This window comes from Scardinius erythrophthalmus (genome assembly GCF_964197995.2).
Source record: "Scardinius erythrophthalmus genome assembly, chromosome: 8".
NCBI lineage: Eukaryota > Metazoa > Chordata > Actinopteri > Cypriniformes > Leuciscidae > Scardinius > Scardinius erythrophthalmus.
Window position 1 is genome coordinate 43,907,294 of NC_138228.1, and position 19,150 is coordinate 43,926,443.

At 36.5% G+C, this 19,150-nt stretch overlaps 1 protein-coding gene across 5 annotated transcripts in view; it reads left to right on the top strand.

The window, feature by feature from the left end:
• kifc3 (kinesin family member C3) overlaps positions 1 to 19,150 on the top strand; it is a 46,522-nt gene that overhangs the window by 379 nt on the left and 26,993 nt on the right. The window contains exon 1 of one of the 5 annotated variants that reach the window (XM_081372820.1): positions 12,882 to 13,020. The exons of the other annotated variants lie outside the window; for them this stretch is intronic. The gene's annotated coding sequence lies outside the window, so the exon portion shown is untranslated. Of the gene's footprint in view, positions 1 to 12,881; positions 13,021 to 19,150 lie in introns of those variants that run through there. 5 annotated transcript variants of the gene reach the window in all.

The following is a 19,150-nucleotide window of genomic DNA, read 5'->3' on the forward strand; positions in this document are numbered from 1 at the left end:
AACCATGGCGACTTTATAAAACAAGTGTAAGAAATACAACTGTCACGGTTATAGCCAATTCTGTTTTTGTTTTTTTCGCCAGCTTACTGTTAGTCCTGCAAACTCATTTAATAAAGTAAATATAAGTTGCAGAACATCCTGAATCAAAAACTAAACATCCCGTTTCTCGGTTCAAAATCAAAATATCGGCTTGCGTTTTGTCGAAAGAGCGGCTGTACCTGTATCTTCTCTAGTCTAGTCTGTTATTATCAAGGGCGTAGCTTTGGGTCTACCATTGGGGGGGTTAAACTCGCTGCATATTTATTAATTTATTTATTGAATAATTTTCTTGTGTAAAAGGTAATTTGCCGTTCCTGTTTTAGAAATACATTGTGATACTTTTACTGATTTAGGCTACTTAACGTAAATGCAGTTGTTCACTTGACTATTTATGCCATAATGACACTGTTTAAGCACTAGCCAGCAGTGGCAGCTTCCAATTAATTGATTTTTTGTGTGTTCAATATCTTATAAAAAAAAAAAAAAAAAAAAAAAAAAACTTAAAGATTAATCAATTGCATCACTGTATTGGCACCTACATGCAGCAAATGTATTATGCACAATTCAACTCTCAATATTACAATATAGGGTGGCACACTGGAGTGCAGCTTGCACCTTTATTCTGAACAGATTTCACATATTGGTGGGCATCACCAAAACTCACCATCCACTAACAAAATCTTTAAGTTTATCTGTTAAAATGTATTTTATTAACATCACATTTTAAAAACTTAACATCAAATAACAGCATTAAAAACTTTCAAAGAGAGAAAATGAAAGTGCAATTATATTATCACTTTGCATGAAATAAGACTCAAAAGTAGATAAAAAAAAATTGTGTTTGCATTTAGCCTCTGATAACATCAAATTCAGAAACTGGGAAAGTGTGGACTAGTTGTGCTTTGATTCATTTTGTCACTTTGCAAACTGCAAAAAGAACAAAAAAATTATAAAAAAATAAAAATAATGATAATAATCTCAAATTGAGCCGGAGGTGGTAAATTCCTAATAATTTACGTATTTTTGTTTTTAGGTATTTTAAGATAACTTACCTAAAATACGTTGCGCATACAACTAACGCGATCGTTATAAAGGTGTTTAAACAACAAAACACATCCACTTGCACATATTTGACAATCGGAATATCAGATATATCCTGCTATAGCTAACAAATTTGTGAAATTTTGAATAAAAAGAAATAAAAGCAGATCATCAGTCATTCATTCAGCGCTATTGTGGCTGCGGCAATGAATGACGCGCAATGAATGACGCGTCTCCATGGGAACCATAAAGTGATAGCCTAGCTACTACTTTTAAACTTACGTGTAAAAAGGTTCAGCAAGGCTTACATTTAAATGTGTCTTTGTTTTGTTTTGAGTGTATGGTCAATAAATAAAGGAATTAAAAAGATGGGCACAAAACCTGTTTGTCGCGCCCCATTTGTCATGTCTCTATTCCCCCCCAGCAGTGGGCCGCGCACGCGCCCGCGCCTCACACTTTGAGAAACGCACCTCCGTTTGGTCAGGATTTTTCCTCTTTTTGGCTGGTGTCGACCATAGACTGTAAAAAATGGTGTCGACCAACAATGAAAAATCGTTGTCTGGCTGCCTTTCAGTGTCCTTTTTCATCTTTCCATCCGTTAGCATGCACCGTCAGCTTTCTCCAACCATTCATCCCAGCGACTGCGCAATATAGTGAACAAACTTGGTAGAGAAAGCGGGTTGGGTAATACCAAGTAGTCGGCGGTGCGGTGGGCGGGAAGTACATTACAGATTATTTAAAATATGATACTATCTTTCTTGCTGGCAAATGAAATAAAGAAAACGAACAAAAGTATTCATTCGGAATATTTCATATTTATTTTAATATGGGGGGGGGGGGGGTTATATTAGCTGGATCAGATTTTTGGGGGGGTCATAACCCCCGTAACCCCCGTGCAAATTACGCGCATGGTTATTATTATACCTCTATACGTGCCTAAGACTTCAATTATAAACTACACTGTGTTTTCATCAAACAACTGTTTTAACTGGAAAATTACGGTTTGTATTTTGGGTGTATCAAAGTCCGGGTGTGCCCGGTACAAATTTCAACGGATGTTCACTGAACTAGTCATCATGTCAGTTTGGAAAAGTCATATCAGTTGAATCAGTTTACACTGGCTCATGAAAAACGCCGTGAGAGGTTTATATTGCAGCTTTCCCCTATAGTACAAATGCATCTTGGAGATGCCTATTTGATGTCTGCATTGACATCTGCAAGATGTAGGCAAATTGTTTGCTCGTCTGCAATAGCCTACGTCTCTGACGTTTCCTGTTAGATGTCATAGACATTTTGAAGATGTCTTTAAGATGTTTAAGATTTAGAACAAAACTGCCTTTTCTAAGACGTTTATCAGATGTTTTTACACAGCAGATGCTTTCCAGATTAACAGATCTTTAGCAGACATCTTATCTTACAGATGTAGCCTACCTCAGTACCTGTGCTGTCTTGTAGATAGTGACTCAAGTTGTTGATTGAACTTGATCAAGTCGAGTTTGAATGCTGTTCTGGACAGCGCGTTCTGTTTCTAAAAACTATCCAGTTGTTTATGTCCATTGGACAGTTCTGACATTTTCTCAACCTCATGTTAACCATAGTCTCTTCTGAAGCCACACAATAGCTTTTTGTGAGAAACAGACCAAAATGTAACTTCTGCACTCATAATCTGACCCCACTTTAAATATTAACTTTAAACTTTTTTCCCCCGCACAATTCTGAGAAAAAAATTGAAAGATAGGCTATAATCATAGACCTAGAATTGCGAGATATTAGCTTGAAATTCTGAGGGGAAAAAAACTGAATTGCGAGTTTAAGTTTCACAATTCTGAGAAACGTCAGAATTGTAGTCAGATTTGTAAGATAGTCACAAATACCTTTTTTGTTTTATTTTTATTCCATAGCAGAAACAAAAAAACAGAATTGCGAAACTCATAATGTAAACTCGGAATTCGGAGAAAAGTCAGAATTGCCGCAATTACCTTTTATATACTATATTTGTTTTATTCTATGGCGGGAACAACCTTCCATATATGTGGATTCAGTAGACTGAATATAGCTTGTTATTTTGAAAAAAAAATTTGTGTTGCTTTTGATGTCAAAAAACTAACGCAATGCAACAAAAATATAATTTTTTCACTGTTTTGCACCATGTTTTTTTTAAGCAAGATGCATCATTCAGACACCAATAAAACTATCCATGCTAGAATTGCGGAACTGCCATTACAATGCATTGCAGACAGCTCTTTGTCAGTTATAATCCGTAGGTTTTTCCGTTTGATGGGGTGTGATACTGAGTGCGTAGACGTGTTGGGCCGCTTTGTCCAGTTTGTATTCTATCATTCCCGAATATGCCCTTAAGAACATTCCTTAGTGAGGAGTCAGTGAGAACGAACTATGGCACTGACACTTTTCTTCCAAGAGTCCTGTGTGTGTGTTTGTGTTTGTGTGTTGTGATGAGGTGGAGAACAAACACACTGTACTTGTTTGCTGTCAAAATGGATGCCTGTCATGTCTTGTTTTCCTCAGGCAAACCAAGCTGACCAAGGCAATTCCAAAACTGCTGTACATGCTCAGAAGCCTGAGTGTGTCTGATTTATGAGTGAACCATTCATTTGAATTGTTTTTTCTTTGTCTGAATGATTTATTGTCAGTCTGTATCAAAATGATTTAAAAAAGCATATCTACTCATTACAAATGGAAAGAAAGTAATTCATCAGAAAGTGTGAGATGATTTTTTTTTTCAGCTTTTTTTGCAGTTCACTTGTTGTGCGTCACAAATTTTATATTACATGCATATTCTATTAATACGGGCTTAAAATGGCAAATTGATAATAATAAGACAAATGACAAAAAATGTTGTTTAAAGTTGTTTACTTTTAGATTGAGAATAACACATCATACTTTGGGACGACGCTGCTGTCATTGCTTGAAGTCAACTACCAGTTATTATTGCCTGATGCTGCATTTAAAATGACAGTTTTTAAGAAAGTAATGAGTGACATCACTCGTGGTATCACCTTAATTTTGGTTAGTCATATAATTAAGGAATATCTTATGTTACATAGTACCATTTTCTTTTCCCTAATTATACATTAGTTCAACTGTGTAAACAACATATTTTCCTGAGACACCCTGTCACACCCCTCGGTATATTTTTTTTTTTTTTTTTTTTTTTTTTCTCTCTCGGTATACTGGCAGTACAAGGAAGACTTCATGTTACATAATTGCAATGAATCACTGTCCTCTATCCAGGAAACCAGCTCAGACCAACAGATGGCGCTGTGCTCCATGGTCTCTCAGCATTTATGGGCATGAATCTTCAATAGGCCAAAGAAACATGCAAAGCTTTTTTTTGTGGCTACAGATGTCCTTTATTGGCATTGATGGTTCCATGAAGAACCTGTAACATCTATGGAACTTTTTCAATGCACAAAAGGTTCTTTATACTGGAAATAGGTTCTTTAGATTATAAAATGTTCTTCACACGAAGAAAAAAAATGGTTTTAATAACTGTTCCCTTAAACATTCTTTGGGGTAAGTGAAAGAACCAGTTTCGTTGGTCGACTCTAAAACATAAAATAATGATGTTCTTATAGGCTTTTGAGTTTTAAAAGCCCAAAATACGTGTTGCTCTGTTAAGAGCTATTGTTTTATTTTTCCTTTCTTATTCTCTGGCAGTCCCTGGGCAGAAGTAAACTGTACTGGGTGCTTCTGTAAAAAGCAATGTGTGCAACAGATGTCAAACACCCAGAACATGTCTGGCTCACCACATGCACGTACATATATGCCTGTATGCCTAGGCGGAGACTCTGACTCACTCATGAGGTCAATGCTCATTGGCAGTAGGTTGGGTAAAACCTGTTTCCACTGTTTGACTTTTCATAGTTTACACTTATCCTGACTTTTCTGACCTGTGCTGCCAAGACCAGTAAAGAAACTAGTTCCTTGAAAACGTATGCATTCGAGCTGTTTCTCCGACAAGAAGATAAAAGTTGAGGTATTGCATCATACATTGGTTGACATTAACCCTGTAATTTTGAGGTTTCCCACCCTTTTCTGTTACTCTGTAATTTGCTCCTGAAATAGCACACACTGAGGCCATTGTGTGTCAGCAATGCTAAATTCATCGCCGTGTGGAGACGAGACACTCTGAGAGGTTGTACAGTGCTGACTTTCCCTTTCTGAACTCAATGTCTCTTTGCATTAATTGTGAAGGGCTTGAATGAGAGTGGTGGCATCTGTCAGCTTTTCGTAATCCCACTGCTCACTTTGCTGAAATATTTCTGTTCTAAGCTGCTTAACCGAGGTGGTCGTGTACGGCTTAGCCTCTTAACTTGAAGTCGCATACCTGGGTGTTTGCATAGCACCTGCACACACACTTTATAATTCATTGATGGATCAAGTTAACAGTGAGATTCCACTGAAAGTTTTGTGCAAATATTTGTCTTTCATGTTTTCTTTGGAGCTAGATCTACAGTTGCACCAAAAAGTATTCGGGTCACTTAAAATGCATTGCATAATTTCATTGCATTTGATAACAAAATATTTAACCAACTTGCATTTATTTAAAAAAGATAACACAAGCATACCTTTTTATAAAAAAAAAGTTTGACAAAAAAAGCCTTATTAGGTTTTAAATAATAAAAATAAAAAACTATTGTCCAAAATAAAAACAGAAATGTTGACACTTTCTAGTTGTCAATTAGTTAATTGTTTGTGATGATCTAGACATGAACTTGAGGAGAACTGTCCTTATACAACATCAGTTGGTTCAATGTCTATGCAAAAATGACTCCAAAGAAAAGTTAGTTCTGAGAAAAGGTCTTGCACTTGGTTTGATATTTCGTTATCTAAATATAATATTTGTTGCCATCACGATTTTCCAAACCCTTATGATTTACTTGGAACTCAAAAGGAGATCTTCTGAAACTGCACCGGCCTTACTTCGCCATGCAGTTGCAATGAATGGAAAGACTAAAGCCTTCAAGCGTCAAAAAAGAAATGGACGAAGGAAGGAAATTCATACATGTTTGGAACAACATTGTGAAGACTTGTCAATGTTTTTTTTTATTTTTTTTTTATGGCCTGACACTGATATCTACTTTATTGGATTTGTATTGTTTTATTTTATGCTGTATCATAGCAGCACTAGAGGCTTTGTGTTCATTGACCTATCATATAATTTCATGTTTATTGCCTTTTATCAGCTAAGCTCACATATCACATAACAACACGCATAACACCAGTGAACGGAAAAATCCTTTAAAAGTAGTTTGCTTTTGGAATCTTGGAAAGTTGAATCACAACATGACAAATTTTAAAATAAATAGATTATGTAATAATATCTGAGTGAAAATCTCAAATTCTTCTGGGAAAACAAAATAACTTTTAGACTTTTGGGAATCTAACTGTGCATAGATATGTTAATATATTGATTGTGATCTAATTCTTGTATCATTTTTAATGGAATTGATACAATCCTAATGTACAGTAGTATAGTGATATGGAGGACGCTTCATATAGTTACCATTTGCATTGTATTGCATTTGTTTGGTTAAGTAAGGTGGCCTCTCAGTGACCCGTTTCATGCTTTGTCAGCACTTATGAGATATGGTTCTAGTGGAGCCATATTCTTATTTAATTGTTTTATTATTATTTCCACTGAAGTATATTGCAGTCCTATCTTTTATAACCCTGATCTGATTGTAACTTTAATTGGTTTGATCACAGACAGATTTCACTTATTGCTCTATAAAAATACTGCATTTGTTTGCAGTGAAATTATTTTCAGTTTTTTTTTTCACATTGATTTTTTAAAATAAAATGTTCTATTTAGTGTGTTGATCTGTACCTACTGTATTGGTTAATTTGGTTAGAACAGGCATTCTTGTTGTTTGTCCTTGGTCTAATTCTAAAGTAGCCTATGTGACAGGCCCCTAGAAAGGGTAATGAACCAGAATGTCTTTTGTTAGTCCGCACTCACACAGTGAAAGTGACAGTTTATTTTTCCCTGAAGTTTTACCACAAAGCTGCAGTGATCCGTTATGACCACAAATCAAAATTCAGCCTTCAATATTGACACTGTCAGTTTTCACTGTGAGCCATTCTTTTGGTCGTCCATTTCCATGTTATTTTCTATTCATTGTAATTTGTCACACAGCAGAAACATGATGGCAAGTTTGTAAGACGCAGTTCAACTAGGTCATCTCACCATGGCAACAACCAATCAGGGACCAGCTTCTTTATCCTCAGAGGTGCATTTAAATTTTTGAGTTGATTTTCCTTTTTTTTTTGCATAGATACAAACACAGTCGTTACATCATCGGCTAAGAGACGCTTAGCTCTCATGTACTGTAGTGACAGATGGACACCATGAGAAAAGGGAGGGAGAAAGAGTGAAATGCGTTTTCTCTCTCAGCAGAGGTGTGGGACTTCACTTCACCAGCAACGCAGGAGCAGCCGGGTTGTGACCGTTTGGAGTTTGCCCATACTTATGAACCACAAACTGGGATAAAGATAACAGAAGGAGTGGTCTGACCTGTGAACCGTTAAAAAAAACCCATAAAACCATTAGTGACGCAAGAGGAGGTGAAGATTTGTTGGATATCAGCTTGTGCCAATGGCGATTATGCATCTGTTTGGATGAAGAATTTAATGATTACTCAGTCGATCTGATTTCTGTGGAATACACCAGTTGTGTTATCAAGGTTACCTTTGGAAGTTCTCCAAGAGGCATGGAGATGTGAAAGATAAGGACCCAAACATTCAAAAGCCTTTCCTGGTTAGCAAACCATCTACTCATCTATTATTCCGCAAGTATGCGTGTGTTTGCATTGGCTAACATGAGCTTGTTTATCAGGGTGTGTCTTTATAGATTTGCCCAGGTAGGTTAAAATGGCTTTGTGGGCTTTAAAAGCAGGTGTGCATTAGTCGGCCCTCCCTCATCCTCTCTCGGGCGAGATTGGGAGATGTGAGAGGCCATCTCATTTGCCTATCAGATCACGGACAGATTATCTGTCTAAATGAGCATTAGAAGAAGCTCTGAGGCATCGGAATAACACGTACTGAGCAGTTTTACCATGTAGAAGGCATTTTCCTTGTGAATACAACAAAGAACTGGCAAGAAAAGAAGCAAAAGGCAACTATTATTGGGGAACTTTATTCCAAAACTGGCTGTTTGGATTTGTCCTTCTTTTTGGACTTCAATTTGACAAAGGCTCACCATTACACATGCACAGCGCAGTAGAGCTGATATCACAATTGTAACTTCAACCAGAAGATAGTGTTCTGTGCCGGCACTGACCCTGAAACGAGATCAGCCGGAATGTCTTTTACAGGTTACTCCATCTCCGTCTCTGACTGAACGTGTTGGCGGACCCTTTCGTGACGCTAATAGTCAGCACCACCATGTATGTGCTGTGCACCCTGGCGTTTCTGTCTATACACAGCCTGTTTAGGAGACCCAGGGACCTGGAATCCCCTGAACCCAAGGCGATCGAGGGCCCTGAGCAACACAGGCAGGATTTAGCCAAACCGGGACGCAAGAAGAGGAACAAGCACCCCTCGCCTGGAAGTTCTGGAGCATTAGAGACCTCAAGGGTCCTTAGACAGCATGACTTTGAAAGATGCCTGGATGGACCCTGCAGAGCAAGTAAAAGAAGATCTTTTCACATAGATAATGTGCACGAGAGGAGGAAGAGAGCACAGGTGAGATTGAAAATGGAGATCAGCACAGTTTGAGGGTGATCTTCAATGTTGTTTACTTTGCTGATACATGATCGCCGTTCAATCAAGCTTATTTAAGGTTATTGTTGTTTTTGACTGAAAATCTCCATTTAATCCAAAATGTGGTTATTTATTCATTGATTCTTCTCATTATTTATGAGTGTTGTATTATTGATTTGGTTAAACATCAGATTCTTTGATGGTTTAAGCTGAGCTTGAACGTTATTTCAGAATGTCTAGTAGAGCTATTTTAGCCAACTCGATGTGTTTGAAAAACTCTCATCCCTTATCCAATTGCTTTTTATTAGTTTTGTGCGATTAGTTGCTTCTAGAGTAATTCAGAATGTGAATGACTTGTAAATATCAGTATGGTTTTTTTTTGCAGAGTGTACATGGGGATTTTCTTGTGCCTGGAATGATTATTATCATCCTGTCCCTCTGCTGTCCCGTTTCTAATGTTCTTTGCTGTCTGATGGACCGTTTTAGCAGATAAAATCCTGAGTGGTTATGTAAGCAGTGGGTTAATCAGAGAGCTCCCTGTCCTGTTTAATCGTAATTTAATTCATACGTAACGCATTCAATCTACTGTTGTTTTCTTGCCTCAATGTTCTTTGCTTTCACTTGTTGGATCAGCAGAAATCTCTCCTAGCTGGAATTGGTTTTACTGAACGCTTATTCCACCAGTACCATCAATTCTAGGAAAAATCCTTCATTGGTTGCAGTGCTCCCCTCGCCAATAGATGGTTTCATGAAGAACCTTTACCATCCATGGAACCTTTCCATTGCACAAAATGTTTTTAGTGGAAAAAAGGGTTCTTAAGATTTTTACAATTTTTAAAAAGAAATATGGTTCTTTTAAAAACTGCAAAAAACAAACAAACAGAAAACAATTTGGAGCCTGTATTTTTAAGAATGTAAAGAACCCTTTTCCACTATAATAAAACCTTTTGTGCAATGGAAAGGTTCCATGGATATTCCTTGGTCTATGAAGGTGAAAGCAACTAGGTCAGTTCCACATTTCATAAGACGTACAGGACGTTTCAGGGCTGTCAAATAAAAATTTAAAATTTGAAATATTCATCGAATTTAAAATAAAAATCCACATTTTAATGCAAAATCGGTGCATTCAAATTGTAGGTGTGCTTCAGACAGCCTTATTCGTGGCGCACGAGATACAATGAGAATGTATTTTGGGGGGTTTCCATTCCACTGCATCTCATGTTTTTATACGCTAAAACTGTGATCTGCGCTTTGGCTCTTTGTATTAAACTATGTATAAATACATGATGCTGTTTTGTTCGTAATTGTTTATGCAATTTACAAAGTTATATTTGATTTATAAACGTTAGTTTAAACATTATGCACTGTTTGTACAGATAGTTATGTAATTTCATTGCTTTGATAAACAATTTAATGCGGTGCATTAATATTTTGCTCATTGCGCCCACTTGTGCCCTCAGGAGACAAGCCAAAAGCTTCTCTCCACCTAACTGAAATTATGCCTTTTAAATTTAAATATAATTTGGATATTAGTAATATTTAAGGATAAAATATGAAATTTGTTTTTCAGCCATTTTGACAGCCCTTGTGGGTTTTGCAATCTAAACATTGCCACAAGTGACGCTCTCATTTCCATAAACAGAGCTTTTTGGAAAGTTTTGTCTCGCAACAGTAACTGTTTGTAGAGAATCTTGCTCAGCGAGTGTTTATGACTAGATGTCAGAAAAACATTGTCATAGATACTGTATTTGACAGGATCTGTCACTTGTGGTGTAAAGCACAGCAAGACTGAACATTTTCAATGTTTCAATACTTTTTTTGAGCATGTTTCAGGCCATAATGGTATTCTGGGACAACACTTTTGCAGTGTTGTCATAATCATTAAAGCTAATGAGAGCTTTTTTGTTGGGAAACCAGATATAGCTCAACTATTAGTACTTTAAAGGGATAGTTCACCCGCGTTCACTCCCCCTCAAGTTGTTCCAAACCTGTATGAATTTCTTTTGCTGAACACAAAAGAAGATATTTTGAAGAACGTCAGTAACCAAACAGTTCATGGGGCCCCATTGATTTCCATAGTATTATTCAATGTCAATGTGGCCCATCAGCTGTTTGGTTACCCATATTCTTTCAGCAGAAGAAATAAATTCATACATACACACACAGAACTATCCCTTTAAGTGCTCAGTACTCACTTTTGCAATGAGTTTCGTTTCGGGGTGTTTTGTTTGACTTGCCCACAGCCAGTGATCAGAATGACAGTATTGGATTATCATTAACAGGGAAAAATCCTGAGCTGACACAGATTTGTCATCAAAGCTGACACTGAACTTTTAAGACCTTAATTAGTAAACTTTTAACGCATTCCTGCAGACAGCTAACAACATTTTATTATGCTTCAAATGGATGGCTTTTACAATCCTTTGGAAATGGTTTCATAATGCTGACTTGACCATAAACCAATTTGTGCTCCGTTGAAGAGCAACCGCTCTTGCAGTTTTTATCAGCTAGTTATTCATATTCCTCTATTTTATTCACATTCTCTATGTACCAGCTCAAGTTTGCGTTTGTAGCCCAGTTACCTAGCAGTGCCTCAAAGAGTTTGGTCATGGGAGCAGAAGAATGGTGTCAGTAGTTGCTGAGAGACCCGTCAATTAATACACCACACGAATGAGTGAGCAATTTCACCCACTGTGACCAGCTTAAAGACAAGAATGCTTGTTTACTTTGTATTTAGTGCTTTTAATTTGATGCAAGAGGCATGATTTTTTTTGGAAGTAATGCTGTGAAAAATTTTCAGAAAGATATTATGATATTATTGTGTTATTATGAATAAATATTCTTATTTATTCAGCTTTATAGTAAGTTTAGTTAATTCATGGTCAAAAATATTCAGAAAGATATTTTGATATTATTGTGTCATTATGAATAAATATTCTTATTTATTCAGCTTTATAATAAGTTTAGTTAATTCATGCAATAACTTGAATACAACTCTTCTATGATCATGTTTCTCATTTCTGTATTCACACTTTTTGGTGGGGCTTAATATCCGAAAGATCAGGGTGACACTACTAATCACTTTATACTGATAACTGATCAAAATGAAGGCTTCATGAAAAGAAGATTTGAAGTAGTTGGTTTCAATCTTTTATTACTGTTTCTTAGAAAAAGAAGTTGTCAAGATAATTATCAACAATATTAATGTAATAACAATAAAATAATATTAAGTCATGTGGTGCATCCAACAAGCAGAAAACATAAAATGGGAAATTATGTCTTTGTGACCCTCATGAATGTCAAGGTCAATACGTCTCTTAAAATATTAGATCATTTGACCATTTAATAACAAGGAAATTTAGTCCAGAACTTCAGATTGTACAATGTCATATGTTGCAACTTCCCAAAATCTGAATGATATTTATGAACTAATATTAATTAATGATATTTATATAAAAAAAAAAATCTTTGAAAGTTGTGTATACACACATATGCTCAAGGAGTAAGTTATTTTTTTACTTCATAATTGACAGCTAAATTTAAACTTCTTAAAGTGGTATTTGGTTGGTTGGTTGGTTGGTATTTTTTTTTTTTTTTTATAAACCAAATGAAACTTACATGACTTGGAGTTTGTTTAAGCATTTTAAACCATTTTTATCTCGTTTGTCATGTATTCCCGTAGCACAGCTGATACTGTAGGACTCTAGGAGCACCAAGGTTGGGTGTTCAATTCTTTATACCTAAAATGCACTGAAAGATGAAAACATTTAATCAAAAAATGTAAAATATTTCAGTGTGCCAAACAGTAGGCAGACACAAATGTTAGTGGAGTGAAAAGCAACACCGCGCTACATTTGCATGCTAAAATATTTATTTCAGTGACCAGTCTGGTGATGTAGAGGGAGGAGGGAACTGTGGGATAGGAGGGGAAGGAGCAGAAGCGCGGGGTGTGTGTGTGTGTGTGTGTGTGAGATGCGGCTCGGATTCCACCGTTACCAAGGAACAGCGGCAGGAAAAACGGCGTTGGTGTCAGTACGAGAGTGTGTGCGAGGAGAGAGGAGCTGCGTGTGTGTATGACACAAAGAGAGCGAGAGAGACGGCTTAGCTGAGATCGGCGACGTGTGTATGTGTGTGTATATGAGTGTGTGCTCACACTCCAAATAAAATCTAAAATGATGAAGGCATGAGCGACACCAGGATACCGCAGGGACAGAGGTGAGTCCAGAGATGGAGCCGATGCAGAAAAATTTTGCTTAAACCACGTGTGCCATTTTTGTTCATATTCCACTTGTCCTGTTTAAGATACAGATTTTTTTTTTACCTGTCTAATATTTGACACACATTGTCTTTCATGACACGCATGCAGAGGTCTAGTCGCTGGACACTGCGTTTGGTGTTTAATGTCCCTGTGTCCACCAGCGCAGACAGATGTTTGCTACAGTATGGAGAGATTTACAGGAGCGGAGGGATGCGGGATTTTACTCTTATGATGGGGGATGGGGAAGCTGTAATAACTGGATTCAGATTAATGTTTCATGGAGCTGTTCATAGCAGAGAAGTTGCATGTGCTTGCGTCCCTGTCTTTGTGTCTGTACAGTGATTTAGACAAAGCAATGCAGACAGACAGATGGAGAGACATACAGTACTCAGGGGGGGACTGCAGATCGAATGAATGATACAGGAAATCAGACAGACAGCGACAGACTGTGGGACCACAGGATTCACGAATCTGCTCACGGGTGACAGACTGTGTGCACATGCATGCATCCGCTGAGATGAGTGAGTGAGGAAAGAAATGGTCACTAACAGGATACGTTAATGAGAGCTTTTGTTTTATATTTTAATGATGAATTGATTGATTGATAAATTGATTGGAAAAAACAGATACATGCATTTACATTGCTACCAACATGAAGGCATACTACTGTTTTGTATAAAGCTATTTTTTTAAGTCTGTAATGCTACCGACTGACCACAATCCTTTCCTAAAAATAAACTTAAAAATAAAAATATGAATCTTTTTGGATCCATCAGATCTATTTTTGTAATTGAGGACATGGGTATTATTAATATATCAGGAAATTTTTTCTTTTTAAATGTATATTTGTTTTTTATTTCATTTTTACTTTATTTATTTATTTGCTGACTTTAAGTGTACCTTAATAATATACACACTCACACCAACCTATAATGCATCAACACACCTCTCAGATTTTAATTGTAATTTAGCAATTTTTATTAGAAAAAACCTTCAAAAGGTCTGCTGTGCATTTCAAATATAAAATAATATTTGTCCTGTTCTGTTGAAGTTGACTTTACATTCTTGATGTTTGAGGTCTCAGAGAGCCCAAAGCATGATGTGCAAAAATCTCATAGTACACCTCCATGATATATCATCCTATACATTAGCCTTTATTTTCCCTTATACATTTTTGTTGATTAACTAATCAAAAACAGTGTTGTGTTGTGTCTGGAAGGACTTTACCGTCATCCAACTAAACTAGTTGAAATCACTTCTATAAAAGGTCATCTCCTACTTTTAAGTATATTGTTTTGAGGTGTTTAAAGGTCTCCGTCTCGAACACTTGTGCGTTCAGATGTGTGTAGTGTTTTTATGCTGTTTTAAGAGCGGTTTCTCTTCACTAGCGGGTTTGTACATGAATTAATTTTTTTATTTTTGTCTCTGTGAATGTGGGTAGCAGAACTAAAATAGAAAATGAAGCACGGGGGAGAGAGAAACAGAAGTAGGCTAATGAGATTCACACACTCCGCAGTGTGTAAGTATGCTGCTGAAGATGAAACCCATGTCAGTGTGATGGGAATAACCTCTTCCTCAGCCGAACAGTCGTTTTCAACCCAGCGTTTCTCAAGAGCTTGTGAAATGCCCATCTGTACTGGATGAAATGAATATCTGTGGTGTGCGGTTTCATCAGGGGACTGAAGCAGATCAGTAGTTTCATTAAAGCAGTCTGTGTGAGATCGTCCCAGGAGACCACCGTGAAACATCAGAAGGGCCTGAGTGTTGATTTACCAATGACGGAGTGTAAATTGACCTAAGGGAAGAGTGAGAAGGAGAGGGAAAGGCTCTGGGATAAATGAAATGTTGTAGTGTTTTGTTGTTTACTGTGAATTCTGTTGGATAATTAGTGGCTATGTCTGTTAGTACATGATGGATCATCATCTGTCTGTACACCCCTGAAAAATGTATCCAATAATTGGTAAAGAGTGATTCGCATCAGAATCAAGAGGTCTGTGTACGGCTCCCTCTGGTGGTCAAACACCGTTATGAGGACATGTGTCTTCATTCCAGAATTAGAGAGACCGGGCATTAAGAGTGTGTTTTCTATCCCTAAAAGCACATTTCAGCTCTTAGGTTTCTTCTCAGGTGGAGTAAGGACTAACTTTGGGTCGATAGGAAGCTAAAAGAGCACTTGTACATGTGTTTGAATGAAAAACAAATGAAAGGTAGTTTTTGTCCTCTGTGTGAGCATGAGAAAATCTGCTGGAACTGTGCAGATGTTTTCCTAAATATGTGTCCAGTGCAGGGATTGGACTTGGATCAGTCCAAAAATGTCTGCCCTGCCATCACGATGGAAGGAGGTCATTTGCTGTCAGCTTAAAGGATTATGGGTAAAATGAACTTGATGCAAGCTGCCTTATCTCTGAGGTGGAGACAACACAACGTCTTCACTAACCTGTTAGTAAACAGATTCTTTTCTTTCTAACAACATGAGCATCATTTTGAAGATGTGGAGCGGTTAAGAGCTGTTTGTTCATTGTGAGTTGTGACTGGAGAGGATAAAGATGTTGTGTTGGATGGGATCTCTCATTAACAAGGGCCGGCTGGAGCGGGATCAGCCTGTGCATCCTCAGGACTGCAGGAAAACTGCATTCATGGTACAGCGCGTGTGTGTGTGTGTGTGTGTGTTGAAGTAAGCGAGAGACCAGCATGAATAGAAGCCATGTAGTCTTCGAAGGGTTTCCTGCGCTCCAGAAGGATTAGTTTCAGCGTGACTAGGGTGTGTTGTTTGAGACTGACAGCTTATTCTGCTATTCATTGGTCACCACTAAATTTCAGCCTCTGAGCCTTTTTTTTTTTTTAAAGCCCATGTTAAATCAGCCAATGACCCCTTGTGCTATGACAGAGAGGTTTTCTGTTTACCACATACTAGCTCAGGCTGAATATTTAGAGAGATTCATGATTATCCTATTAAAGGCTTTTTTATTCATGCTGCAGTGGTGTAATGGGTAATGCCTTGGTTATATTTCATCACAATTTTTTTTTTCAATTGTTCTCTTATTTTTTATGATAATTGAGCACCCCATACACACACCCAATCTCATGATCTTTAGAGTAAAAAAAAGGCAATTGTAATGTACTGTATGCGCTCTTTTAATGTTTTTAAAGTCTATTCAGCTCACCAAGGCATTTAATCATAAATGCAGTAAAAATGGTAATATTGTTATAAATTATTTCAATTTAAAATGACTTATTTCTATTTGATTATTTTTTAGAGTGTAATTTATTCCTGTGATGCAAAGCTGAATTTTCAGCATCATTACTCCAGTCTTTAGTGTCACATGATCTTTCATTCTGGGGGGGGATTGTGAAAACCATGATCATTTATTTCCTGGATTTTTTTTTTTTTTTTTTTTTTTTTTTAAATAGAAAGTTCAAAAGAACAGCATTTGTTTGAAATGGAAATATTTTGTCACTTGAATCAATTTAATGCATTCTTTGCTGAAAAAAGTATTAATTTCTTTGAAAAAACATCTTAGTGACCAAAAACTTTTGCCATCAGTGGAATCAGTGGTTGTCTGCTGAGTAAATAGTTTTTTTTTTGTCGTTTTTTTGTGGGCAGATGGGGTCTGTTTGTAGAAGACATTATTGATAGTCAGTTATTAAGTCATTGGGTGTCCAGGTTCTTTTGTCGTCTGTCTGTCTGCAAGGAGCGTAATCCTCTTCTGTCAGTGTGACCTGTAGTCTGTGCGCTCTAATCTCATTTGTCATAACACCAATTGTGTTTATGGCCCTGAAGATTGTTCAGTTGGACGAGTTCTGGTCACGTGACTGCAGGGAGACGTGGGTATCATGCTGAGATTTCTACAGCATTGCACCTCAATGGACCCTTTTCACTTTTCCAGGGTTCAACTTCTCAGAAGCAGAAGTTAAACTTCTTAAGTGAAATTGTATAAAATTATAATTTGTGTGTTCCCATTTTCTTCAATAGTAAAAGGAAAAGTCCACGATAGCATTTCTATGAGTTTCCGAAAGAGGGAAAAAGTATAGAGAGATTGATTACTGTTTACTTTATAAAAAAATATATATGTACACCTAAGTTTATTATTTATGCATTTTAATTGCATATAAAATTTCCATCAATTTGGGTTTTAACATAAACTAATAAACTTAATGTAATACATATTTGTTCAGTCACACAGTACATAAATGAAACCAGTAAGAAAGTAATACTATTGTAATAGTACTAAGTACTAATAAACTGGATGATTTTAAAATACACAATAACCATTTTAATATATTTATAATGGATCAATCCAATTTATTTCAATCTCACATATTTTAACTAATTGATTCATAATGTTTAACTGAATGTTTTTTATGTGGATTCTAATCAATTTGAATACACGCATTTTAAAAATATGATTAAAATAAATAAGTTATGCCATGGTATTTTGAGTGCAGAAATCTTACATATTTCTTACCAGCTTTGTTTATGAATGATTAGCAAAAATGCATCACATTAAGTTTATTAGTTTGTTAAAACTGTGATTAATTTTATATGCAACTCAATTATTATTATTATTTTGTGCAGGCCGATATGGCAGTAGTTTGCACAAATAATGATTACATTTATTTTGTAAAATGTCCATGTAAATGTTATTATTAAGGGCACAAAAGGGCTTTCCATACTTGAAATAGTTAACCCTGGGTCATTGTAAACCCCAGGTAAACGGGATCCTTGCTACACGTTTCACACTGATCATAATTCACCTGGGGTTAACAATAAATCCTGGGTATTCATAAGCTGTCGTTCCTATATTTCTAAACCCTAGTTCAACATTCTTTGCGTATTTGTTGTGTCAGTGTCACTGACTGGACCAACACCGCTTGTGATATGTTTATATGAAGCTCAAGCATTGCGCATTCTTATATTACATATAGCCGACTTAACTATCAAGTTTATTCTGAATAGTATAAAGGTAAGAACGATACTAGCCGCGCTTCCATTACCTTTCAAATTGCGCAAATTGAAATTGCGAATTGAAAATACGCCCAATTGAAAAAAGTCAATTTCGCAAAAACTTCCATTTATCGCAAAAAAGTTTTTACGCTCGCATGAGGTTTTTTTTTTAGCAATTCGAAAAAGGAATATTTTGCAAAACTGCAATGGAAACAGAATACGAGACAGATCTTTATTAAATTCATAAAAGACAAAAGAATGACAGAAATACTGGATTCTAAACCTCAAAGAAATGCCACAATCAAGACCTCGAAGCAGAAATGCGGGAGAAACACCCGGAAACACCTCATATGTGCCGCTCTCAAGTATAAGGGTCTTTCCTTGCCATTAATGCTTGGATAACACACATACGTTTCCTTCCATTAATAATAATAATAATGTATATATATATATATATATATATATATATATATATATATATATATATATATATATATATATATATATATATATATATATATATATATATATATATATATATATATATATATATATATATATATATAAACCTACCAACGTCCGTTGCCATGATTTTTGGAATGACTTATCGCGAGAGGGAAAAAATGACGTTTTAGTCGCATAACATCGGTTAATGGAAACGTCGTCATTTCACAATAGTTTTTTATCGATATTTAGAAAAAATTGCAAAAGTTTTGCGCAAATCTGTAATTGAAACGCGCCTACTGTCTCTTCTTCACTCCAGTTATAAAACTTGTCTGCATTTGACATTTTTCCAATCATTCACTGAATTTACTGTTTATTTACAATGCGCAGTGTTTCCGTGACACTCCGAAGCACGTAAATATAAGGCACACGATTGATTGTCTGTTGCTAAGTGTCTAGCTGTAACATACTAACACCCTGTACAAGTTTGCCACTGCAATGCGGGGTTAACACAGCAAAAGCAGTGCTCAACCTGCTCCTGAGCCCCAGGAGCCCTAACCCCGCTTCTAGATTACAAGTGTGAAACGTTCCTTTACCCGGGGTTAAAAGCAGTGTTTAGAACGAAGATAGCCCAGGGTTAAGTGCAGTGTGAAAAGCCCTAAATGCTCATTACTTGGGTATTTATTGGATTTTGTCTG